This window comes from Hordeum vulgare, chromosome 6H, assembly GCF_904849725.1.
Source record: "Hordeum vulgare subsp. vulgare chromosome 6H, MorexV3_pseudomolecules_assembly, whole genome shotgun sequence".
NCBI lineage: Eukaryota > Viridiplantae > Streptophyta > Magnoliopsida > Poales > Poaceae > Hordeum > Hordeum vulgare.
Window position 1 is genome coordinate 6932479 of NC_058523.1, and position 6787 is coordinate 6939265.

Genomic DNA, 6787 nt, shown 5'->3' on the forward strand with positions numbered 1-6787 from the left:
GCACCCAAACATCTGTATTAGTATCATCATTACCATTATCATCCACAAACACTAAGATATCTACATAATTAATTTTCATTATTAATCAGCCAAGATTTTTAAGAGATACAAAAACCTACATTATACCCCCCCACAAAAAAAAGAAACAAAGATGAGTTTGTGTTGTCCCGTCCTTTCTTCAAAAATGCGTTGCGTCTCTCTAATCGAACCGATGTCATGTGAGGAGAAGGCCATGGGGAATCTTTCAAGCGGGACAAGTCCGGTGTGTGTGCTACATGACCCGCGATTCATGATCGAGATCACACGAAGCATGTCCAGTCTTGCGGATGATACACACCCCTAGAGGCAGGAACTAGTGATGCAAGCAGGAAACAATGAGACAAAAATTATATCTTCAAGATGGAAGAACTTTAAGCATAAAGCAACCAACCACCTGAATTAGTATTATGATACATAATTAAAACAAAAGCAAAAGATGCCACACACTAGTAGAAAAAGGGTCTTTCGGCTGAGGGCCGAAAGACCATTAGTCCCGGTTCAAATCAAAACCGGGACCAATGGCAGGCATTGGTCCCGGTTTGGTTCACCTCACTAGTCCCGGTTCGGGGAAAAATCCGGGACTAAAGATCCAGCGACTCCCACGTGGCGTGCCGCGGATCATTAGTCCCGGTTCGGGGAAAAATCCGGGACTAAAGATCCTGCGACTCCCACGTGGCGTGCCGCGGATCATTAGTCCTGATTTGTGGCACGAACCGGGACTAAAGGGTAGGCTGATCCTGGTTTTAGACAAAAACCGGGACTAAAGTTTTGCCTATGTATACCGTCGCCCCTGCCCACTCTTCTCTGTTTTTTGGCTGAAGTGTGCCCATGCTATATGCCACCCTTGCCACTCTAGTTCATGCACCTGACGTGTTCGATGAAATGCCCGAGCCACATTAGTTAAGCTTTCTCCTCTTCAAACTCGACCACCAAACTTCATTTTCCTCAATATTTGTCTACGTTTGGCCGTGCACCAACTCCAGGAGTGTTTTAAAAGGATAGCTACTTCATCCTTTCATGTGTCACTGCTAGTTTAGATCATTTGAAATGCTCAAATTAACTTCTTAGAGTATGCACATGTGTAGGGTGTCGTCCCGTGCCCGTCCTCACCGTTGTCAATCGCCCCACGCCGATCTTGTCGCGAGCACCACCGTGGTGAGCCTCTTGTTCTTGTATTTTTTTAAAAGAAAAAAAATTCTTACTTGTATGATTTAGATACATATATACTTGTATAAATTACTTACTTTTATTATTTTTTGTTATTATATAGTACGATGGTTTTGGTATCCGCCTCCGTCGGCGCTCGTCCTATTTATGATTCGGATGTGGTATATATTATCTTTTATAACTATTTGTTTATTTATTGTTTATGACAATTATGACGACCAACGTGACATATATTTTTTAATCTAGGAGGTATGTGAACCGAAAATTCCAACCCACATAGAAATTCTTCTCGAGAAGTTAAATTTGGTTGAAAAAGAAAACAAATACTTGAAGGAAAAATTGAAAATAATTGAGGACAAGAATATGGAACTAGAGTTGCATATCTCCGATGTCATTGATGATCGCAAGATGAAGATCGATGCGATGTTGTTGAAGATGGATGCACAACGCTTGAAGATGGATGCAATGCGCTCGAAGATGGATGAAATGCGATTGAAGATTAGGAATATTAGAAAATATGTCATTGATAAAGAGGCTTGGTATCATTATGCTGTTGGGTCAATTGTTACCTTAGTTGCGATTTTGATCGCATTTGTTGCTGCATTTAAATGTTTTACATAGTTGTGTGTTGTTTTATGAGAGAACTTTATGTATTTATTTTTGCAATAATAACGTTTGATCACTACTGAGCTTTGGTTTTAATGTGATGATGAACTTGTATTAATTTGGTCATTTCTTTATTCATGATGTTCTGCAATGGTTTTTTGATATACTTAATTTCATAATAGAGATGAACCGCCAATGGATATAAGGTGACCGACACACTTCAGAGTACATTACGAACCGGGACTAATTAATGCCTGAGTCACACTAAAGTTCACACGAAATGGTATCCTCGACCGAGGTTAGCAACTTTCTTCAGGTGTAATTGATACAAAAATATTGCATGTGTCAATGTACGGTGGTCATTTCACTATTCATGTATAATGCCAGATCGATGCACGGAAGCGATGGATGTAGGCGAACGACGCGCTTCCGGATTCATTGCAGGCCTGCATAAATTTATCGATGTGGCTGAGGCAAACAAAGTGGATAATTTTATGCCTTGTCCATGTGTTGGCTGTTGAAACGTGAAGGGGTACTCTAGCTCAAAAACTATTCATCTCCACTTGCTTCAGAAAGGTTTCATGCCCTCATATTATTGTTGGACCATGCACGGAGAAAGAGGGGTTACGATGGAAGACAATGAAGAAGAAGATGATGATGACAACTATCCTATGTTCACTGAAGAACACGGTGATACTACAATGGAAGTCAATGAAGAAGAAGGAGGTGAAGAACAACCGGCATCAGATGAGCCCGCTGATAGTCTTGGTCGGGTCATTTCTTATGCAAAGAGAGAATGCGATACAGAAAAGGAGAAGATGAAGTTGGAGGTCATGCTAAAGGATCATAAAAAGTTGTTGTACCCAAATTGCGAAGATGGCAGCACAAAGCTCGGTACCACACTGGAACTGTTGAAATGGAAGGCAGAAACTGGTTTATCTGACAAGGGATTTGAGAAGTTACTGAAAATATTGAAGCCGAAGCTTTCAAAGGATAACGAATTGCCCGAGACTACGTACGAAGCAAAGAAGGCTATCTGCCCTCTTGGATTAGATGCGCAGAAGATACATGCATCCATTAATGACTGCATCCTGTACTGCGGTGAGAAGTACGAGAATATGGATAAATGCTCGGTATGCACTGCAAGTCGGTACAAGATCAGGCAGGATGACCCTGGTGATGTTGAGGGCGATGACGAGCCCCCTAGGAAGAAGGTTCCTGCTAAGGTTATGTGGTATGCTCCTATAATACCACGGTTGATACGTCTGTTCAGAAACAATGAGCATGCCAAGTTGATGCGATGGCACAAAGACGAGCGTAAGAAAGACGGGAAAAAGTTGAGACACCTCGCAGATGGGTCGCAGTGGAGGAAAATCGAGAGGGAGTGGCCGGACTTTGCAGATGACCCAAGGAACTTATGGCTTGGTCTAAGTACAAACGACATGAATCCTTTTGGGGAGCAGAGCTTTAGTCACAGCACCTGACCCGTGACTCTATGTATCTACAACCTTCCTCCTTGGTTGTGCATGAAGCGGAAGTTCATTATGATGCCAGTGCTCATCCAAGGACCGAAGCAACCTGACGACGACATTGATGTGTACCTAAGGCCATTAGTTGATGAAATTTTGCAGTTGTGGGCCAAACCAGGTGTACGTGTGTGGGATGAGCACAAACAGCAGGAATTTGACCTACGAGCATTGTTGTTTGTAACCATCAATAATTGGTCTGCTCTTAGTAACATTTCAGGACAATCAAACAAGGGATACAATGCATGCACGCACTATTTAGATAAGACTAAAGGTACATATTTGGAAAAATCTAAGAAGGTTGTCTACCTGGGGTGTCTTCAATTTCTACTGACCAATCATCCCGTAAGAAAAGAAAGGCAAGCATTTCAACGGTGAGGCAAATCGCCGGAAGAAGCCTAACCTCCCTACTGGTGATGAGTTATTGGCTATGGTCAAGGATTTGGATCAAATAGTAATCTTTGGAAAGGGTCCTGGCGGTCAATCTGTTCCGAAAGACGACGTTGCCGGACACGTGCCCGTGTGGAAAAAGAAATCTTTATTTTGGGTGCTACCCTATTGGAAACACCTAGAGGTCCGGTCTTCAATCAACGTGATGCACGTGACGAAGAATCTTTGCATTAACCTGCTAGGCTTCCTAGGCGTGTATGGGAAGACAAAAGATACAACAGAAGCACAGGAGGAGGAGCAACGTATGAAAGACCCATACGACAAGAAGACTGATAAAGGGCGTCAATACTTAAGCAGCTACGCTCTTAGCAAAGCAGAGAAGGAAATATTTTTTGAATGTCTGAGCAGTATGAAGGTCCCCACTGGCTTCTCGTTTAATATAAAGGGAATAATAAATATGACAGAGAAAAAATTCCAGAACCTGAAGTCTCATGATTGCCACGTGATTATGACGCACTTGCTTCCGGTTGCATTGAGGGGGCTTCTACCAGAAAATGTTCGATTACCCATTGTGAAGCTATGTGCATTCCTCAATGCAATATCTCAGAAGGTAATCGATCGAGAACGACTGGAAAGGTTACAGAAGGATGTGGTCCAATGTCTTGTCCGTTTTGAGTTGGTGTTCCCCCCGTCCTTCTTCAATATTATGACGCATCTCCTGGTTCACCTAGTCGACGAGATTTCCATTCTCGGTCCTGTATTTCTACACAATATGTTCCCCTTCGAGAGGTTTATGGGAGTCTTAAAGAAATATGTTCATAACCGTGCTAGGCCAGAAGGAAGCATCTCCAAGGGCTATGGAATAGAGGAGGTCATTGGGTTCTGTGTAGACTTTCTTCCTGACCTTAAGCCGATTGGTATTCCTGAATCGCGGCACGAGGGGAGACTGTGTGGAGAAGGCATACTAGGAAAGAAAGAAGTGATATGTAGGGACGGACATTCTTTCACTCAAGCACACTACACAGTTCTAAAAAGTTCCACCTTCGTGGCTTCGTATATCGAAACCCTTATACTTCAAGAGAGATTGTCCGTTTTGTACACGAAGTGCATCTAGTTTTTATCGTAACCCTCTCAACTTTATATCACATGCTATGTGGGTAAAATAATGATACCATGCCAACTTTCAAAATTTTCAGAGTTCATTTGTAGTGCTTTTCAATTTCAGGGTCAACTAGCTAAAAAGAGAGAGTAAATGAACGAAAAATATCAAATGAAGTCAGAAATTGTTGAAAATTTGTGATGCGCCTTTGAATGGTGCATTTTGAACAAACAAAAAGTATGGAGTTCAAATAAGTTCAAAAGAATGAAATCCCTTTGTAACAGATGAGTTATCGTTCGAAACCCTGATACTTCAAGAGAGATTGTCTGTTTTGTACACGAAGTGCATCCAGTTTTTGTCGTAACCCTCTCAACTTTTTAACACATGCTATGTGGGTGAAATGATAATACCGTGCCAACTTTCAACATTTTCAGAGTTCATTTGTAGTGCTTTTCAATTTCAGGGTCAACTAGCTAAACAAATTAAGTAAATGCACGAAAAATATCAAATGAAGTCAGAAATTGTTGAAAATTTGTGATGTGCCTTGGAATGGTGCATTTTGAACACACAAAAAGTATGGAGTTCAAATAAGTTTAAAAGAATGTAATCCCTTTGTAACAGATGAGTTATCGTTCGAAACCACGATACTTCGAGAGAGATTGTCCGTTTTGTACACAAAGTGCATCCAGTTTTTGTCGTAACCCTCTTAACTTTTTATCACATGCTATGTGGTTGAAATAATGATACCATGCCAACTTTCAACATTTTCAGAGCTCATTTGTAGTGCTTTTCAATTTCAGGGTCAACTAGCTAAAAAAATAAGTAAATGCACGAAAAATATCAAATGAAGTCAGAAATTGTTGAAAATTTGTGATGTGCCTTTTAATGGTGCATTTTGAACACACAAAAAGTATGGAGTTCAAATAAGTTCAAAAGAATGAATTCCCTTTGTAACATATGAGTTATCGTTCGAAACCACGATACTTCGAGAGAGATTGTCCGTTTTGTATACGAAGTGCATCCAGTTTTTGTCGTAACCCTCTCAACTTTTTAACACATGCTATGTGGGTGAAATGTTGATACTATGGCAACTTTCAACATTTCCAGAGTTCATTTGCAGTGTTTTTCAATTTCAAGGTCAACTAGCTACAAAAATTAAGTAAATGCACGAAAAATATCAAATGAAGTCAGAAATTGTTGAAAATTTGTGATGTGCTTTTGAATGGTGCATTTTGAACACACAAAAAGTATGGAGTTCAAATAAGTTCAAAAGAATGAAATCCCTTTGTAACAGATGAGTTATCGTTCGAAACCCTGATACTTCGAGAGAGATTGTCCGTTTTGTACACGAAGTGCATCCAGTTTTTGTCGTAACCCTCTCAAATTTTATCACATGCTATGTGGGTTCAATGATGATATCATGCCAACTTTCAACATTTTCAGAGTTCATTTGTAGTGCTTTTCAATTTCAGGGTCAACTAGCTAAAAAAATTAAGTAAATGCACGAAAAATATCAAATAAAGTTAGAAATTGTTGAAAATTTGTGATGTGACTTTGAATGGTGCATTTTGAACACACAAAAAGTATGGAGTTTAAATAAGTTCAAAAGAATGAAATCCCTTTGTTAAAATCTTAAATAGAAAACAAAAATAAAAGAGAAAAATTATTAAAGTAAAAAAATGCCGCCTATTGGGCCATCACGGCCTGCATACGACTAGAAACCCTATCCGACATGTGGGCGAGGATGCAGGCCCGCGAGCCCAATATAGGCCCAACAGGCAACGAGGGGATAGATAGGCCGGAAGGCCTGCTTTAGAGAGGAGCTCGATGGAGATGTTGCGGCGGGGCTTATAAACTAGTGTCAGCGCCCCTCGCTCGGCGAGGTGGGACTAAACATATCGCGCAGCCAGCCGACGGGCTTTAGCCCCGGGTCGTGGCTAGAACCGGGACTAAAGACCCC